This window comes from Euprymna scolopes, chromosome 6 (genome assembly GCF_053919585.1).
Source record: "Euprymna scolopes isolate OS-2025 chromosome 6, ASM5391958v1, whole genome shotgun sequence".
Lineage (NCBI taxonomy): Eukaryota > Metazoa > Mollusca > Cephalopoda > Sepiida > Sepiolidae > Euprymna > Euprymna scolopes.
Window position 1 is genome coordinate 81,570,010 of NC_136487.1, and position 21,547 is coordinate 81,591,556.

Sequence of the window (21,547 nt, forward strand, 5' to 3'; positions counted from 1 at the left end):
TTGATCTCCATATTTAAATGATTGGATTCAACAGTAAATAACCCGAAAAATGTTGATATGCCGCGAAACGAAATAACCCGCAGTTGTTCATTTACATTATTTAGATCATTCGGGCTACTGTTCTTGTCTCAAGTGTTATTTTCATAACGTTTCGGTCGGTATAACATTCGACCTTCTTCAGGTGCATTTTGCCGAATTCGGACATTTTTTTTCTGTTGAACTAGGAAATCTGCAGATAATTTCGAACAGAACCCTTCATCTGTGTCTAAACCTAAACGTAGATTCCATGAACACAGCTTCTTTCTTGGAACTACACGCCTGTGGAACTCTGTTCTGTTTTGCTGCTTTCCAACTAACTATAATCTGGTTGTCTTCAAATCCAGCGGGAATACGTTCTTGATGAGCCATCCCCTTAAATAATCCAATTTAACAAATTTCCACTACGAACGATGACTACATGTTCCCTTTGACCACTGTACAGTCATTAACCCTTATCCTCGAGTGGTCTCTGGGCCTTGATAAGTGGTGACTCATTTGAAAAAAAAAATTATTTAATTTACAAGGATAGCCTGCTCGCGTTCTGTCACTTATGACTGGGTGGAAATCTTAATTCGCAATTATATTTTTAGTATCACTTACTTAGAACTACATTTTTACCTACTATTTTATCCGTTATGCCACGGATCCTTGCAGACATGATAATGTAATAATAGCATTGTAGATGATAATAGTCCAAATAATACAAATAATACAAATTATCAATCCTCCTCTTCAAAATTTAGTAACATTTTCTTTATTGTTTATAATGTTGATAAAAAAGGGGAAAATGGTTCTATTATTTCCATAAAAAATCTTCACATTGATAATTTACACTTATTAAAAATAATATTTGGTAATAAGAATTTATTTGGTAATAAGAATTATGACTTTACTATTTTCTCTTCTTTTACTTTTGTTACATGGAAGGGCTGTCCCCTTCCCACGTAAATAAGAAGAATAATAGATATGTGAAAATGAGATTAGGATACGCCTGTAGGCAAAGTTAAGAAATGGAATGTGAGAAATTTAGTCTATTGTTAAATTCTATTAGAATAGTTAAATATTGTTTATATCGGAAAAAGAGTTGAGTGTCCTTAGAAATCTGAATATTAAATAAGTCAGTAAAAGAATGAACAATGAAAATTTAAAATATATTGTTAAAAAAAATAGGTTAGATTTAGAAAAATAGGTTAGGAGAGGATTCTTTTGTTTGCAGAAGTGTGTTTGGATAAACAGCCACGTCAAATTAGTCACGTTTGAAAAACACACTTCTGACGTCGTAGACAAAGGACAATTCTCCATATAGTTCTATGGGTTCGAATTTTAGAGTCAATCAGTCAATCAACCAGTCAGTCAGAGAGAGTTGATCATCCAAGAGTTGACATAGTCAGCGGAGAGTCCCCTTAGAGGCGAAAAGGTAGAAGATTAACCATGTAGACACAAGTGAATTCCTAACGTCATTCGACCGGTCGATCCGATAAATAAAGAAGTCATCATCATCATGTTTTGTACGTGTTGTCTCGTGACGTCATTCAGTTACAACAGAAAAGGTAATATAACGAACTCTTGTGTAAACCCTTCCAAGTATTATGTGTCCCCACCGTCATCATAAGTGAAGTATCTCCCTCTCCTCTAATATATATTAAAAGAACTATAATATATATAAATATCTTCTCTCCCTCTCATCACTATCTTTGTATTCTGTTATACATGTCAGCATGATATATGTCCTCGTCATCCTTAAAAATGAGCCCCTACTACACAACAATTTCTCTTTTCATATTTTTACTGTTATTAACAAAAGTTTAAGCAAAAATCCAAGCGTTTACTAATTATCATAACTATTTTGCAGCATTGAAAAATGTTTTCTAATAAAATATTGATCATATTAGGTTGATTTTTGTTTCAGTTTTAAAACATGCGATTATCGCATATATGTTCACCCATAGATTTCTCAAGATACGCTGATAACTATGTGGTCTCATCCCTGTTTATGACACGGTACTTCTAACAAATAATGCATCGCCATTGCGCTGAGTAATCAAATCTCTTTAAAGCGTTTTTTAACAGCAGTAGTCTAACAGATTGTACTGTCACATATATGAATGGGTGGTGATCGTCAAGTTCTCTTGGCCGTATAAACGAAAAGTTATTTCGTGTTAAAATGAATATGAGACACTTCTCATGTTTTCAATACAGATTTTTTTATTTACACTTTTATACTTCAAAATAAAAGTGACAACTAACATCGGAGCGCGGTGGAGGTTGGTGGAGAGGGTGGATCGAAGAACTCTGTATCGACCTGTATTTTCGCTTTGTGTCTCCTCGGCTGTCTTTTCTTTCTACTCTTTTATTTATATCACTTTGACCTGTTGACCCTTTTCTCGCCAGCTTTTTTTTTTTATTGTTTTGCAACTCTCTGGGTCAGAGTTCCTGTTGATTGACCTGTTTACCTAACTTTCGCCAGCTTTTGTTTGTTGTACTTTTTGCTGGTTTTGGTCTAACCCATTTTAATATCGGTTAGCTTTCCTGACCGATTGACTTAATATTGACGCATTCCATGAACCATGGATACAGGTCGCTTTAAATCCAGGGATTTCTCTTTGTGTTCTTTTGATTACCCGGACACACTTCCGTAACACTATTATAGGTCACCTTATTCCTGGGATTGCCCGGACACCTCTCCATAACTCTATTATATGTCACCTTATTCCTTGGATTGACTTATTGTGTTCTTTGATTGCCCTGACACCTCTCCATAACAGTATAAAACTGATGTGTTTCTATACGCAAAGCATACTCGATGCCCTATCCTGGCTCTCGTTTCATAACAAAACGATGTCTCCGCCAACAACGCTTACTATAAGAATTTCTGCAAAGCGGTTCAGCGTCATTCCACCACTACGGAAAGGATCGACCTCGTCTACAATGACAGTGATAACAGTTTCTCGTCTGTCTGCGATATCCATTATAGCATTATAGCAAACAACAATCACACTCGCTATCGTCATTACAGAAGGTCTGTTGGCAGCCGTCAACTTATCATGTCATTATTATCCTCTACAGCTTGACATTCGTCAATTATAATCATTACAGTGTAGACCGACATAACAACAGCAGGAAGGTGACAGTGGCTAAGTGGTTAACAAAACGGACTGATAACCTAGATGTGCCAAGATCGAAACCAGTTCGTTCCACAGAAACACTTTCACTAAAGAAATTCTGGCAAATTTCTCATTGCCCCTCTCGTAAGAACGAATTCAAACTGGAAAGATATCGGGGAAATGAATGCCAACAATAACCATCTGATTCACACGAAATGAATGGATGATGCTCAGCAGCAATCAGCAGCTACATAAAAATCAATATTCTTTAAATGAAGGATCAGGATGATGATGATGATGATGATGATGATGACGACGACGACGACGATGACGTTTAACATTTGTACTCTCTCTCTCTCTCTCTCTCTCTCTTTCTCTCTCTCTCTCTCTCTCTGTATATATATATGTATATATATATATATAATATATATACATATATATATATATATAAAATAAAATAAAAATTACAATTAAATTTACCAAAATGATCCAAGATGGTAAAACTAAAGTATATTGTAAATATTAAAGAATTAATATTTATAAAGTTATCTCAGCCAGATCTAAAAGCTCGATAAAACCAAATAGGAGATAGAGCTTATAATACAAGCAAACAGTTAATAAAACATGTTAAAAAACACTTTGAAAAAGAGTTAAAAACGTATTTAATCTGAAAAGGAAACACCCGATAAGTGGATAGTCCTTCATTCGCGGAGTTTCGAAGAAATACTTTCCTTATCATCAGAGGGTAGGACTTAGCAAAATTTGGGATCGGATTTTGCATACAAAAGTATTTAATGAAACAACAAGTAAGTCAAAGATCTTACTTGATAACAAAAAGGTGAAGCAGAGGGGATATGGTGAAGAAAAAGGTGATTACACGTGAATGGATAGGCTGGTGAAAGTTAAATAATCCAATGACGGTAAAATCCAAAAATATAACTTCAAAAATGTTAATAGAATTCAATTAAGTTTCTTGAAGTTATATTTTTGGATTTTACCGTCATTGGATTATTTAACTTTCACCAGACTATATTGAAATAAAGGTCATAGTTAGATTTCACGGTTAGAGTCGTTAAAACCGGAAGTAAAAAAAAAAAGCAAGAAGAAAACAATAATAATAATAATCGCATTTTCGGGGGGGTCTATTTTATTATGGGAAAAAACAGAAAGCATAAATCATTAAAAAAAGATTTTAAAAAATAACAAAAAACGACATGAATAACCTTGTACGATTCCAAACCGGTGTTTCCTCGTACTGTTCCTTGTGAACGCATCCGCTGCGGTGTAAATGAGGAGCGGGGAAAGAAGGAATTTAATAGAGAGAAACGATGTTGCAACTTCCATTGAATCCAAACGATTTTTACAAATGGAAAAAATATAGGAATGTACCATTGTCGAGGAACTGTAGAGCTAATAGGCCTATAGCACACCTCATATAATGTGCTACAGTTTGTACGCATTACATTTGCATGTAATGTCATGATTTTTAATACTATTAAGGTCAAAGTTGGAGGGGAAAAATGAGTTCATTTTATTTATATAGAAGATAGAGAAGAGAAGATAGATAGACGAAGAGAAGAGACGAAGAACATAATTAGAGATGTAAGACGTATTTACGGTAATAAAAACAATTATATATATATATATATATATATATATATATATATATATATATATATATATATTAGAGGAAATACTACTGTTTGTGGGGGCAGTCCCGGAAATGGCTGAAGGAGTTTACGATATAAAAAGGTATAGACATTTTGATATAAAAATGTTACACACATTTTTTCATACGTCTCAGAGCAACGTCGGATAGCCCTGCTAGTTCGAACATAAATGCTAAATACGGGTTCAGGATATAAAACAGTATTGCGAAACAGAAATATTTATTATGTTAAATTTTTTTTTAAAATATTGAATTTAAAATAACGATGACAAATAGGTAATTAATAGAGAAAATTTAAATTTATAGAAGGCAATACAATGCAGAAGTATTACGGATAGGCGCAAACCAAACCACATTAACATATGACGGTGCAATAAGCTATGCAGATTAATGATACGACAGATTCTACTACTGGCAATAAAAAGTAATAAAAACTTATAGGCTCATGTAAACATGCACACACATGCGCATATCAGATGAGGAGTGCACTGATCCGTGAGGGAGAATTTTTATGGACCATAAATACCGTCAGCACACCATCCATTCGTGTGAAAGCTAAAACGATAATAACAAATACTTAAATTATCGTATTATACGCATACCTATCCGATAAGGAAGGGTTTGGGAATATTGGAGAGACTCTTGGCACCCGCATACTGGTGAAAACGAAAATAATAGTATGCTATTAAAAATAAAATAAATAAATAAATACTACTACTACAACTACTACTGCTGCTGCTACTACTAACTCTACTACTACTATAAAATGGTGGCGACGAACTCGGTTAGCTCCACATTGGGCGAGGAGGATGAAAGGACCGAGAAAAAAGATATCATTACACAGACTCCCTCTGGAAAGCACTAGGACCTTGGAGCGGCTTTTTCCATTCTACAGGAAATACTAATTACCGTTGCCAGCTAAAAATCAATGGTAAGCAGCTCTTGCGAAAATGCAAAGTCATTTGCGATGTTTATTGAAAGAGTTGGAGAACCCTGAAAATCTGTTAGCACTCAAACTCCAGGGAACACCACTGAAGATCACCTGTCTGAGAAGTCCTAATGAGTTAAATAATAATAATAATAATAATAATAATAATAATAATAATAATAATAATAATAAACCCCACCCACTCCCTCCATTACGACATCACTGCCCCGCCTAAAAAAGAGTGAAACCAAACAGCCAAGTAGAGTCAAGAGGGGGGAGATCGAGGAGAGAGTACTGACCAGATCTCCGTTGAATAAGTGCGAAGAGAACTGTGACCTTGGGGAGGCTTATTGCCACTCAAATTTCAATGAAGACCAATAGCCGCTGCTAACGAGAAATCAATGGCAAGCAGCTGTTGCGATAATGCAAATTTATTTGCAAATGGTACCGAAAGAGGTGGAGAGTACTGGAAATTTGGGGAGAGTTGTTGTAACTCAGCTTCCAGATAACACCGCAGACTGTTTTCAAGGAGAGATCTTTGATGACCTGTGTGAAAGCTCCTTGTGAGCCAATAATAATAATAATAATAATAATAATAATAATAATAATAATAATAAGCCAATGTTACCGTATTAACTAGAATATACATTTCAAAACTGGTAATAGTTCGTTCATTAGTTTGAGACAACACACGCACACACGCACACACACTCTCTCTCTCTCTCTCTCTCTCTCTCTCACACACACACACACACACACACACACACACATATATATATATGAGATGGGGAATAAAAGTTACATATATCTTTATTATATCATCAGATCAATAAAAATCAAGATAAAATGGAGAGAAAAATCCTCTTTAGGCCATGACATTTCGAAACTAAATGCGTCTCATCAGAAGAGGAACAGAGCTAGTATTATTTAAAATATAAAATATAAATTAAAACTGGCTTAATAACATTTAGATTACAAATAAAGGATTCAATAGATTAAGAAAAATAAAAAATAAAAAAAATGTATATATAATGAGTAATATAATAGGGATTATTAACAAATAATGGAAATCATTAAAAAAGAAAAGAAAAGAAAACCGGAAGACAGAAAAATGGTAAAAAAAAACTAAAATGGGAATAGAATAAGCAGATGAGAAGTACAGAAATGCATATAAATGGAGAAAAATTTCGTACGATAAGTGAAAAGAAGAATTTATAAAAAGCAAATAAGGGAAGGAAAAATTAAAACGTTATAAAAAGTTCAGAGTAATTTTTTTTTAAATATCCCAATTTTTATAAAATCTGCAGTAAAATTCTTTAAATAGCAAATCTACTATAAAAGTCTTTAAATAGCAAATCTACAGTAAAATTCTTTAAATAGCAAATCTACAGTAAAATTCTTCAAATTTCTGAGAGAAAAAGATAACTGTCTAAAAGCATAATGTGAGTTGACAGTGAAGTCCAGATAAAAATTTCCAAATTGGAAGATCCATAAAATAACTGTAATAGTTGGTAAATCTCCTCGTCAGGGCACATATATATGCCCATATGAATTGGAGCATAAAAAAGACGATGCGCTATCTCTCAAAAACACACACACACACGCAGTGAGAAGCTGAAAAAAAACTCCGGCACAGCAAAATTATCCTAAGAAAATTCCTTTATATACTTCTCCAAAGAAAAGGTGGATTGATCAAAATTATATTCACAACTCACATTCAACCGAAAACTGGAGTCTGTATTAAAATATGAATATTCAATACCATGTATAGAAATAAAAAGCGCGATTGATTGTGATAATATTTTAAAAATTGCAATCAATTGAAAAATGGAGTTTATAATAAAACATAAAAATATCCAATACTAGTAATAGAAATAAATGGAAAAACTATTGATCCTGCAGATTCAAGGTATAAAATGATATAAAAAGAAAATGGAAAGCGTAATATAAAGTGAAAAAATAAATACATACGTAAAAAACATATATATATATATATATATATGTATATATATGCCTGTATACCTATGTGTGTGTTTAAATTACCTTGCACACACACACACACACACACATGTATATATGTGTGTATGAGACATCGAAATTTCCAGGTTGGTATCTAAGGGCGTGTTTAATTCACTGGGAGAGGTACATCCCAGGGTTTCGTGAAAACATGAATCTCGGAGATAGAAAAACTCTGAGGTCCACTGCATGCTCTATCTTGTAGCAGTCATTGCAACGACGATGATCAGCAATTGTTACCAAAAAGTCTTCACCACTATAAACAAATCATGTGTAGATTTCTGAACAACTTGGTTTTTGTGACGGAGTTCATACGTCGAAATCGACGGGAGCAGCCATCGTATATATATATATATATATATATATATATATATATATATATATATATATATATATATATATATATATGTATATATATATATATATATATATATATATATAGAGAGAGAGAGAGAGAGAGAGAGAGAGAGAGGGGGGGAAGAGTGCGAGAAATGGAATGTAGTCGGTGTTGTGGAAGAAAGAAAACAAGTGACAATTTGCAAATCAATAAGTACATATATATATATATATATATATATATATATATATATATATATATATTCAACTGTGTTAAGTATTAATGTCTTGTATTGGTCTATCGTATGTGATAATTTCCATTATATATTTCGGGATAATCCCTTTTTCAAATCGTGGATGTAACGGATTTTTCAAATGGTGGATGTAACGGATCTATTCAAAGCATGCTGGATGGAAGAGTGAAAACAAATGAATTTTTTTACTTTTATCTAGCGTACGTAAACTTTGAATAAACCTTGATTATAATCTAACACCCACCACCTCCAAAGAAACTCAATATATACAATTGGCTTTCAATAGACTTTGCCTTCCCTTTTTTCTATTCCGCTTTTTTTTCTTTTGTCCTCTCCTTAAACTAGCTTTCTTTCCCTCCTTTTCATCATGTAAAACTATCCTCTAAAAATCAGAATAATCACCAGGCATTATAAACCCATGTTTGTGAGGAACAGGCTTTGTCTAAATGTTTACCAAATGTAGACTTGCGAGTTTTGGAGATTAATACATATATATTGTTTGACGTATAAAGCTCTGAATATTTGTAGATCCGTATACATGTTATAATCGATGGATATATATAAAACGCAATTGAATATTGATCTCCAATATGATACACTGTCTCCGTACGCTTAAATATTCTGAATTTTTTCTAAACCTCAACACCAGCGGATCTTTACCTCGCCTAAGGTATTTACCATCTCTTATACCCTTGGAAATCACATGACGGGATCTGTACACATTTTGGATGCTACCTCAAATTTAGAGCTTGTTTCTAATGTGACGGATCGCTCTGTTGCCTCTAATTTTCCCCTTGGATTATTATTTGTCCGACCTGGCAAAAATATCCCGGAAATAATTGAACACACCTTAACGTTGGATTGCTCAGACTGTGTAATATTCTTTATCTATGACTTTTAAATACATTTTAAATAATTTTTTCAATATATGTGCTGATGAACAAAATATATGTTTATTCATAGCTGACAATTTTGCTAACTGCATTTCGTTTCATTTTAAATGAATTTAAAATGACTCGTGCATCACTACCGAGAATCGAAACCAAAACGTTTAGCTTAAGATTTACTTTTCCTTTGGCGTTAATGCTTGGGCTATGAATACATGTTTAATGCAAGGCTAAAAATTAAAACATGAACCAATAGCTATTACGTTACGCATACATATTCGTAATGCCGTCGTTCGACCTTCATTTGACAAATTTCTTTTTTTTTAATTTTTACACATTTGCACCGATTTTCCACGATTAAAACCCAAATATGAAATTGGCATGATTTCAAATGCCCTATATATAAAGTGTCATGCCTGGAGATAAAAAAAAAACTGACAGACTTGGTAGGCAAAATTCTTTAAAGAAAAATATATACGCATACATAAATATATTAAGAACGGGGTGTGGGTTTACTATAACCTTCTTACACAAGTATAAATCATGTAGAATATCTGCATGAATATAATTACACGTAATAGTTAACTAAAGACGATCATCCCATAACAAAACTGAAAAAAATAACAGGGAATTAATTAAAATAAATGTTTAAAAGAATATGCAAATTAGATAGATCTTTTGCAGATGAATGCGATTCCATGACCCATATATAACAAAGTTCTATTTTCTTTTCAAATAAATTGAAAAAAAGTGTTTTTAATATGAATATCAATACATAAACAAATTCATAGGAGTATATATATATATATATATATATATATATATATATATATATATATATATATATGGCAGAGAGAGATATATGTATGTAGGGAAATGTGTTGGCACATAGGGTAGATATTTTGTAACCTGTGCTTTGATAAATGCAATACTTTTTCTGGTGTAAAAACTAAAATTATATCTGAATATGGTACAGATCTGAATTGTCGGAAATATTATTTTGTCTATTTTTTCGGTTTCAAAGTTGCTGATATTCTCTAGTTTCTATTCTCTAGCAGGTATCTTAATAAAGCTCTTTAGGCACGCTATGGATCTAAATGCCGATATCCGGCAGAATCCTACAATATTAATCATTTTCCTCGTTAACGTTCGAACTGCAACTGGACATTTCACTTTGAGCACATCATTATGTCACATCCTTAAAATAATTAATCAGAAACTCAGCCGCGTATCGGATGACAGATGTTTCCAAGGATCAATTCCTAATAACGAAATTTAATTACTTTCTGGCGATATGGCTTTCTGTAACATAGCGCTTGAGATTAGTTCCATCCCCAAGAATTCCGTCAACTTTTTCCTCGACTGAAATAGCTGTTCGACTCTCTTTTTGTTGATACGTAGGAGTTGGTTCATCGGACGGTGAGGTCTTCGCCATTTTCAGAGATAATTAATAACTTCTTTCTTATTGTGTCTGAAGTAATAGAATTACGGTATAATTACGTCGATACACCGGTTCTCGCTGGGTCACCGAAGTTAAGCAACGTTGTACTTGGTCAGTACTAAATAGGTGACCATTTTGAACTTCCATGTGCTATATATGCTCTCCGCTTATCTCGGCATTGTTTCCAGTCGTCTTGGACTTCTCCTTGCCATTAGACTCAAACAGTGTCTATTCAGGAGGGATGTGGTTAGTCATTGCGCAACCCTTGCTTCACAATTACACGTTCAGCTGCCCCTACAGCTTTGTCTTTCGAGACTGAACGGAGGCATCGAATAGAATCAAATTAAACAACAACAATTAACGCCATTATTTGCTCTGAGTTGTCAGCTTTACTTTGAAATTTCTATTTCCTATAGAAATTTCTACTTTCTATTTAATTTTAACCTAACGTGAAAACTGCCGCAATTAAAATTATTTTTTAGATAATAATATTAATTGCAGTGAGTAGAAAGTGAGTATTGAACTTACTTTTGGCAGTCACGTGATGCTCACGTCTCTTATTTGCTTCTTTATTCCTCATGAGCGACGTTTCTGACAAATAGGAAAGAATTTCTGTTTTATGGGTCGAAATCTATCCATATATCGCTTATCATTGGATAGCTTTGACCTTGAAGTAGTATTTTAGTCCCTTAATCAAGTGGTTTCATTCATTGTTTGTAGGGATTTTCATAACATATTCAAATTTAAATATTGTTACATACCGATATATGTACGCTTGCTTTCAAAAGCTTATTACTGCTTAATGAGAGAAAAGACTTATTGATAAGAAATGACGACGATGAGATTTCCACTTGAAACAACATTCGTTATGATAATAATTATAACTAGCAGGACCCGTGGAAATTCCAAAGAATGAGAAATATATTGAATCAACAAATATATTTTGATGAAGTGGATACTTTTATGGAGAGCACCCAAAACTAGTTTTCTAGGCAGAATAACCAATAACACACAGCAAATATAAGTTTATTAACATGTCTCTGAAAATAGTGTCTACTGTATTTTAAATATGGAACCGACACAAATGAGATAAATTATTAAGTACTAATAAATATTCAGAAAGAAATATTATGCTACATAGTTAACGTAAATAATAAAATCACATTGAAAAAGACAATTTTTAATTTGCTCCAACACCTCTTAGTTGACAATGCTCTTCATTTTTGCCCTGTTTCTTTCGAATGTTACCTTTTTATGTAAGGTTTTGCTGATTTTTTTCTTCGGAATCTGTACGTCGAAATTACTACGAGTACCTTTTTCACGCCATTACAACAATGATCATATATTATTATAATGATATTTGAAAACGAGGCCATATCAAAGGGCGGTCATCCTCACATTATTGTAAAGAGTTGCCAGATTGTCCTTTTTAAAGACAAATTTCGCGAATTTGGCTTTATTTCGGAACAGTTTGGCCTTCAAAAGTTGTATTTGACTTTTTCAAAGTGTGACGTACGGACTAATTAAGGACGAAACAAACAGAATATCATATATTTAGCGAACAAACAGATAGAATACTAATATATATAATTCTTAAAACATGATTAGAATGTTTTTATTTGTTGAATTTCTTTTGTGGTCACCTTTCTTCCGATGTCGCCAGGAATATTTTCTTTTTAATCTGTTTTGGTTAATCAGAAGATGTGAGAGGATGTTTTGTGCGCGCGTTTATTATCGACTATTTTACGCGGGAAATATGGCTTCTGGTTTGTTAACAAATGTATCGTTCACCTGCTACCCTGTGGCACGATTTAAAGTCTTCTGTGTTTAAATGCGACCAAGCATCTATAGAAAAGGCTCTGTCCGTCGTTCATGTTTGGGTTTGCTAAACATGCAGACGGAATGGATGTTTTATATGTTTCTTAATTTTTGAGATTATGATTGATAATTCGTATTATTTCGATTCTTCGGACTAGGCTTCTTATCCGGAGTGCTATTTTCACAACGTTTCGATCGGTATAATCTCCGGTCTTCTTCAGGTGTATCTTATCGAAGCCAGGAATCTTTCTGTCAAACTTGGCAATTTGCATAGAATTTTGACTGTCGCCTGAGAATTGAACCTTCAGACTACAAAAGGGTATAAATTACAACTTACCACGAGAACCTGTGGCGTAATGGATAAAGTGCTTGGTAAAATTCAGTTGTAAGTTATACTCTTCTGGAGGTTCACCTCTCAGTGCGGACGACACTAAAAATATAATTGCGAATTACATAGGACTTATACTCAGTCATGGCTATAGGAACGAGATGTCCGTGGATTAAATAAAAAATTCCGTCGCAAAATTTCGTACAAATTCTTGAGTTCAAAATAAAGATTCTAGAGTTGGGCGAATCTTATTTAGTAGTGTCCGTACAATTCTAAAAGTGGCTTTGTCCGTCGGTCGCTATATCACGTTCTATTTTCAATATAATTTTCATAGGTCTGTTACGCTGAAATATGAAATAACAACTGTCGTTAGTATACTGTAAGAAAAAAAGAGGATGTCCATAAATCTCATGTAGCGGTAATGAAGTTAAAATAATGGTCCACATAGGATATCGTCTTGAAACCATACTATATTAAAGATTGACAATTTTTCAATCATGACGCTCTCTCAGCTGCGCAAAATGCGATTTACCATCTGCTTTTAATCCATATTTTTAAAAAGGTTACTTGGCCTCTACATATGCAAATTACTTGTTCACGCATGCAAGTTAGCTTCTATTTACTTGCCTCCTCACAAGGGCAGAGTTAAACACAAGGTCGATTTTTAATGTGGCGGAATCAAAAGGACCACTCTGGACAGGAACAAAAATAAAAATTTCCTGAGTCTAGAAGGATTTCTCCTCTACTGATCAAGATCAGAAAAGGTGAAGGTGTAGTATCAGAACAGATACTTCACTGTGATCTTTGCTAAAAGTTCAACATGAACATGACTTTGTTCTACGCGGAAAACTTCGCTTTCAAACAGGTAAATATTCGTGTACTTTTTTTCTGTTGTTATATATTTAACACTTAATCCTGAAGTGGCACGTTAATCACTAGACAAGCTGAGAAAGGGGATGAAGTAGACGACCGAACGAATACGTAAATAATTAAAAAAAAAAAAAAAGAAAGAAAACAAAGAAAAAAGATTCAAAGAGACATCTTAGGGATAAAAACACGAAGAAAATTTTAAAGCTGCATAATCAAGTCAACTATCTGTCGAATTACTTGTTTTCCCCCAATATGGGGAGCCACACTTTCTTTTTTATTATTATTGTTACACATCTGTGTTTCAACAGATATTTCTTATTGTCCTCAGCGAGTTTTTTTTTTTTTTTCTTTTGGGGGGTTACAGAAAGAATTGACCACTTACCAACGTGCCTAACTAAACTGCGTCAGTATTAAAGTTATCGAGATCTTTTAAACATGGTCAGCCAGGGGTTTTCTCTCGGCTCCACAGCCATCAAACTCTAGGCTAAAAGTCGCAATTGTAGTCTAAGTATTGAACGCACTGGGCATTGAACCTTCAACCTCCAACAACGTGTCGCTCAGAACTGAATGTACTAAGTACTTTATCTGTTACGCCATGGCCTCTTAAAACTTCAGAAAGATAACAGTGTGAGCTCTATCCATGCAGTTTTCATCATAGCAATGTGATTTAGACGGCTATGACGTATTTCGTGGTTTGATCTCGCTGAGCGTAGTAAATAACCGAAAAAATGCAACTCTCTGTCTATGTAAGAGACAGGTTCGCCCTAAGAGTCAGAACTACTGCCACAGCTTCCGTTGATGAGTGCTAGTTGACATAGGCATTGTCGAGTTTGCTATGTGTTATTTGTCGCAAAGCCACTGCAGCACTGTCTTTTCCGTTTTACATCCATTTGGCTTTGCAAACAAGTTTCTTTTTTTTTTTTTTTTTGTAATTGTAATTCAAAAGACGACATTTTGTCAAGAGCGTTTTAAGATTTTGCTCACATTTCCGAACGTTCGTAAAAAAAAGTCTCGTTTTACATCCGCCCATCAGGCAGTCTAATTCTAGTTGTGTGATTCGTTTTTTTTTTTGTCTTTGTTTTTTGTTGTTGTTTTTTTTTTCGTGTGATTTGAAATTTAATCTTTATTCTTTTCTTTTCATCTTCCTGTTCTGAATGATCGTCGAAGAACATTACAAAATGAGATAAACGCGATAATAAGAAAATCGTTTACAAATAGAAAATACAAATGAATTAGTTTCTAAAATGATTGTCTTTTAACTAACGTTTTTTAGAGAAATAAGAATGAAATAATCTTGTATATAACATAAAGTGAGATTTACTGCAATGCTACACGTAAAAAATCTTTCTTTTACGCCAAATAAAGATTATTTGTAATCAAATTCATTGGTTTTTTTCTGTTAAGTTCGACAAGTCCTTTCCCCTCTAATACTCATTTTAGTGTTGAAGTAGGAGTGATTACCCCTTACAGTTATAAGTCATCATTTCTTAACCAATAACATCATAATTAAATATGGAATTTCAAAAACTGTGCATTAAGCAACTTCATATTAATTACTACATCAGCAGCGATTGAGCAGTTAATAGAAACAATTGACAAAAGTTTGTTTTTCTCATTAAAAATCATGCAAACCTAACATCTTCTTTCCGAGGACATTTAGAATATATAACAAAACGGACGCAATACTTCCTTGGTTTAATCGTAAACTTAATAAGTAATATGCATCATTTTTCACTGTACTTTGGTCACAAATGAATGGTCTTTTGTACATGGAAACATAAACTTGTAAAGGTTTGGTTGTTTTGTTTTACGGCATATTAATTAGTTGCGATATTTTTTTTATTTAATAAAAGGGTATGATTTTAAAAATTGGAAGGTTCTACTTATATACACTGGCGATAGAAACTGACCAATCAAATGGAACCACGTTCTGCTAGTAACCAATCAGAAACCGGAATCGTCCCATAAAAATATTGAATCTTTTAGCATTACCACACATACTTTTTCGTGCCCACGTGAGACAGAATTTTACTCTTTGCCTGCAAAATTTTAAAGTGCGAGACTTATACAGAACAGCTACCCATCGAAAACTCTTTTTCATCTCCAGGACTTGTACAGAATTGCTTCCCATCGGAGACACTTCTGAAATTAAACACGACTTTCAATTCAAAACAACCCTTTTGCCGAATTTTGGTAAACGTTTTTATGCTTCACGTCTTTATATCTTCAAATATTTATTCATGGTGTTTGGTTTGGTTGTTTTGTTTTACAACGTATCAATTCTTTTGAAATTCAGTCATTTTGATAAAAAGATTCTATTTTTTAGTTCTTTATATCTTCAAATATTTATTCATGGTGTTTAATTTGGTTGTTTGGTAAAGGGAAATTGTTGTTTTTGTGCTTGAATTTACAGGACATAATTTGGTTTTTCGAGGAGAAACAAATAAAACAATGGCATCAATGTTTGGTGCATTTTAGATCAGTAAGCCAATATATTCAGGCAGCTTGATCTGGTTGGATCAGAAACTGGTAGAGGGATGCACTATAATGAAATAAATGATAAGAACGCAACCTCTACAGAAATATATACTGTTTTTATTTACAAGTTATCGACTATTACATAATAACCAAAAGAGTTAAATGGGAAAAGAGGTAAAGTTCAACTTCATCGTAGGTAAATCGTTTGCGAACGTGGCAGACCTAACAAATCCGTTGCCATAAAACCTGAAACGACCGTGTTTACGGAAGAAACAACGAAAGATAAGCATCGCCCATACTTATATACTTCGATACGAATATCGTCATTCCTAGTTATGATATACTACGATCGTTTAACTTGATGGTTGATTATTAAAATTAAGAATCAACTAAAACATACCTTGTTTGTTTTAAATAGGATTCACACTGCAGAAGTTAAACCGACGCCAACAAAAAAGAAATTTACACCTAATCATGTTTTTCGTTTAACACACGGACAAAAAAAAGAGAGACGTAAATAAATGTAATCGCAACTTTATATAGTAACGAGAAAATCAAAGAAAATAACTCTAATTTACTTAAAATCCTTATATCACTGAAAAATAAGTATAAATCTGTAGCCTTAAAAAGGGAGACAACTCTTACAACTTTCACAGTATTAAACCATTGATAAATTCCAACATAACTGTTCATTTTGATCTATAAATTTTATTTGTATTTATTTTCAATTTAAATATCACTTATTCAAATCAAGAGATAGTCATTGCATAAAATATTAGCTTAATTTTCTAATCGGTCGCTAATTTTTTTACACATATTACTCAATACATAGGATTTATTTATTAATAAATTTAATCCTGTAAAATATTGCTTATTATTAGCGTTTGTGCATAGACAAAATATTAAAATTCTCGCAATTCCTAGATAAAAAAAATGCCCTTATGCATGCACGTTGTTGCGAAGATGCTTCTCGTTATAGCGTAATACGAACACCTAAATTCTCATTACTTTTTCGAAATAAATTCAATAATTTAAATTAGCCCTTATTACTGGTTGTCTCAAGTTTGAACAGTTTGACCAAGTCATCAGGTCAACCCCACCGAGTGAGAAATTAATCATCTCTAGAGACATTAATGCAAGGGTGGGAAGAGATTACAACAGCTAGGAAGGCGTTCTGGTCAGACACGAAGTAGAGAAAATCAATGACAACGGCCTGCTCCTCCTCAGCAAGTGCAGAGAACACAGCCTTTGCATCAGCAACATCTTGTTCAGAATGGCAAACAAGTACAAGATCACTTGGATGCATTCGAGGTCAAAACACTGGCACATGATTGATTTCATCATCGTCCTCCAACGAAGCATCAGTTACGTTCGTGTGATCCGTGCAAAGAGAGGCGCTGAGTGCTGGACTGGTCACAGAGTAGTCAGTGCTGTACTGGCGCTGCACATGGCAGCGCCCCACAGAAACTGACCCAAGGCTATCAGGGCCTCATATAATATCGCCAGGCTGAAGGACCCATCCTACCGGGCACGATTCCAGCAAGTTCTAGATGAGAAGCTCCAAGATCGTGTGACTACCGAGGGCAGCACTAAGAAATGGATCTCTTTCAAGGGAGCAGTCAGTGAGACTGCGAAGGAGGTCGTTGGGGCGAAGACCAGAACCCACACAAACTGGTTCGATGAGAATGACGAAAGAAATCAAAGAAACAACACATGTCAAGAACAAGGCTTATATAGAGTGGCTAAATGGCCCGTCCTCCATCTCCAAGCGCGAGAAGTTAAAGGCCCTCCAGACCAAAGTTCAGACTGATTTCCGAGCAATGCAAGACCAGTGATGGCAGGACAAATCAGCTGAGTCAAACACTATGCTGACACTCACAGATGCTGGACCGCTTCTCTGAGACACCCAAGCTCTGTGGCCTGTAATCAGTCTTGGAAAAACAGAGGTGCTCTACCAGCCTGCACCATACTCCCACTCCCCTCTCCCTATCATCACCATTGACGACACACACTTGCCAATGTGGAAGATTTTAAATATCTGGAGAGCACCATATCCTGTGATGGCCTTATGGACAGACAGATAAATTAACACTAGAATTAACAAGGCAAGTCAAGCACTGGGCAAACTCCACAATCGAGTGCTCAACGAATATAACATCCGCCTATCTATAAAACTGAAGGTCTGCAATGCCGTGGTTCTTGCCTCTCCTCTATACTTGAGACGTGGACACTTTATCGCAGACATATAGAGAAACTAAAGCTTTTCCACATGCAAGTTCTCCCCTCCATCACGAAAATTAGGTGGCAGGACCGCATCATCAATCTGTAGGTCCTTGATGGTGCAAATTCCACTAGCATAGAGGCCACCACCATCGATGTGTTGGACACGTGATTCGAATAGAGGAATGTCGGGTGCCGAGACGCCTGATGTACGGGGAGCTCCAGGCTGGCAAACAAAACCAAGGTCGACCAAAACTGCGGTATAAGGACACAGACAAAGCCAATCTCCAGTGGTGCTACATCAAACCGAAAGACCTGGAGGGTTATTCCATGGACAAACTAAAATGACGAGGCTCAGTTCATAGAGCTGCTGCCAATTTTGAAGAGGCTCGATGCTAGAAACTCACTGCTGCCAGAGAGATAAATCACATAGCAGCCTCAGCAGTGATTACAACAACTAACTTCCGATGTCTCCCACTATTCAAGACTTTGTGCTTCTAGATTGGAGCTGCAGAGCCACCTCCGTATTCATAAATGAGATGCAAAATGAAAACGTCATCATCGGATTAGATGGACAGCCAACCCAAAACTTACCTTTCAGTGAATGTGTCCTCCACCAGTTTTGGAGTTTTATTTTTAAGGTGTTTTGTAATGGGCGATGTATTTTTGGGATGAGACGGGTTCAGAGAAATATTTTCAGTGAAAAAACATTTTTTCTATTTATAATTAAATGTGAGCAAACGCAAAACATGTTGTACGGTAAACAAAATAAAATTATGAGTCCAGAAGGCATATATTCGCAAAAGAGATATTTTATACATGTTTAAAATGGAAGTTTACAACAATAGGAAAACATATAATGTTACTGAATATTTTAGAGTTCTTATAAAAATAAGGGATATTTCATTAGTTGAGAAATTGAAGAAGTCTGAGTCGAATTATTAAAAGCCTTAATTTACAAAGATCGGGAAAATCGTAATCGGAACTTTTTCATTTATTACAAATTATAATCCATTGAACGTTGTTCATAACAGTCAATGTTCTTTGTTTATCATATTAGAAAAATAGTTCAGTAAGAAAGATTGGCAATATTTAAATGAATAAAGTTTATACAAATTTGCAGATGATAATAAGTTAATGAGCTGTGTGGGTCTGTGTGTTCGCTACTGTTTGTGTGTGTCTGAATGGAGAAGTGCTGCAGAAATTAGCAATCAACAAATGGGCGCCCAGCGACACCGATCTGTAGACTCGCGTCAACTGGATTCCGCTGGATTTTTTAAGTAAAATCTGACTTTTTAAAGGATTTGGGTGGCTCCCAGAAAGATCATTTTGAATAAATTCAGAAAGTTGTTTGGTTAGTTCAAAATATAATTATTTGCTTTCATTAATTCAGGCCTGCGCGAATTCGGTGTGCAAAAACGAGTTTACGCACTTTGATTTTGGACTTCGGTGTGTAACATAACAACCTAAACAACTGCACCTCCTCATTGACATTGCCCCTACGTATGTGAGACAGAAAGCTGGCAGACGCGATTGACGTAAATATATAGATTCAGGCTTGTTCACTAAAAACTGACGTTATACCTGAGGTCCAAGCAAGCAAGCAACATCTGTCGAACGATCAGACCCTCGATAATAAATGAAAGTTGTTGTTTTTTTTTACAAAAAGCATCAGAAAATATAAAAGATTGCATTAGAAAAAAGAAAAATAAGGAACACGATATATACTGAAATTTAACTTATTCAATATTAATTTAAAAAGAGGAAAACCAAGAATTCAAAAAGAAAAAGTTGTATGTTTCCGTTATGTTTTTTAAAGGAGTCACCATTTATCAAGGTCCGGAGGCCACTCGAGGATAAGTGTTAATGACTGTACAGCGGCTAAGGGGATCATGTTGTTGTCATATTTACGAGTGGGAATTTAATAAATTGGATTTTGGATTATATAAGACGATGGCTCATCAAGAATTTGTTCATGTTTGACTTGAAGACAACCATATTGTAGTTAGTTGGAAAGCAGGAAAACGGGACAGAGTTCCAAAAACGTGCAGTTCTAAGAAAGAAGGTTTGTTCATGGAATCTACATTTAGGTTCAGGCACAGATAAAGAGTGGGGGGAAATTATTGGCAGTGGTTTCAGAAAGACGAGTGTTTTTCGCGAAAGTCAGGACAGGGGGGACCATAGATTGGACCTCAGATGAGCATTGCCATGAAAATAACGATAAAGCAGAGACAGGCTCGCAACGTCTCTTCTGTGAGAAAAAGATTGCAGTGAAGAGAAAAGGGCATCTCCCACTAGGCTACGAAGTCTATTTTGCACTGTCAATGCAAAATAAACTGCCTCTGGCAGCTCCTGCTCAGATATGGCAAGAGTACTCCATCCATTGACGTACTTGGCTCTTATACAGGTAGAGAATTTCATCAGCAGTGAGATATCTACTGGAGCGGTAGAACGACCCTACCATTTTCCCAGCAGCACTGGCAACGGATTTGATGTACGTGTTCCATCTCAGATCAGGAGTAAATGACAGACTTAGAAAATTGGCAAAACATGAGGCCTCCCCAAGACAAGAGCCATTCATTTTGATTGATGCAAAACGGGGATCAGAGCGTTGATGATGGAAAGATAGAAGCTCGGTTTTAGATGCATTATGATTAACCAGCCACCTCTCTCCCCATTGAGCCACGTGATCAATATTAGAGGAGAGAGAATTAAAGAGAACTTGGTCGTGGATCGCCTTTGAAGTGTTGCCATAGATGGTAGTGTCGTCAGCATAAATGTCCACAAATGATCTTAAGATGTGATTGGGAAGATCATTGATGTAGATCAGGAAGAGAGTTGGGTACAGGATGGATCCCTGAGGGACTCCACCATTAATACTGTGAGCGTCTGACTTCTGCCCATCAACCACTACTCTTATGAACCTATCAGAGAGAAATTATTTAATAATTGAACAGACATTTCCAGCTATACTATTTGTGGAGTAGACTTTTATGGCATACTCTATCAAAGGCTTTTGATATGTCAAGGTCCATAGCCCTAGAAAGGAAGCCTCCATCGAGAGATTCACTAATCCTATGAGATATAACTGTTAGAACATCTATTAGAATGGAAGCCATATTGCATGTCACTAAGGAGATCATATTTGTGGATGGTAGT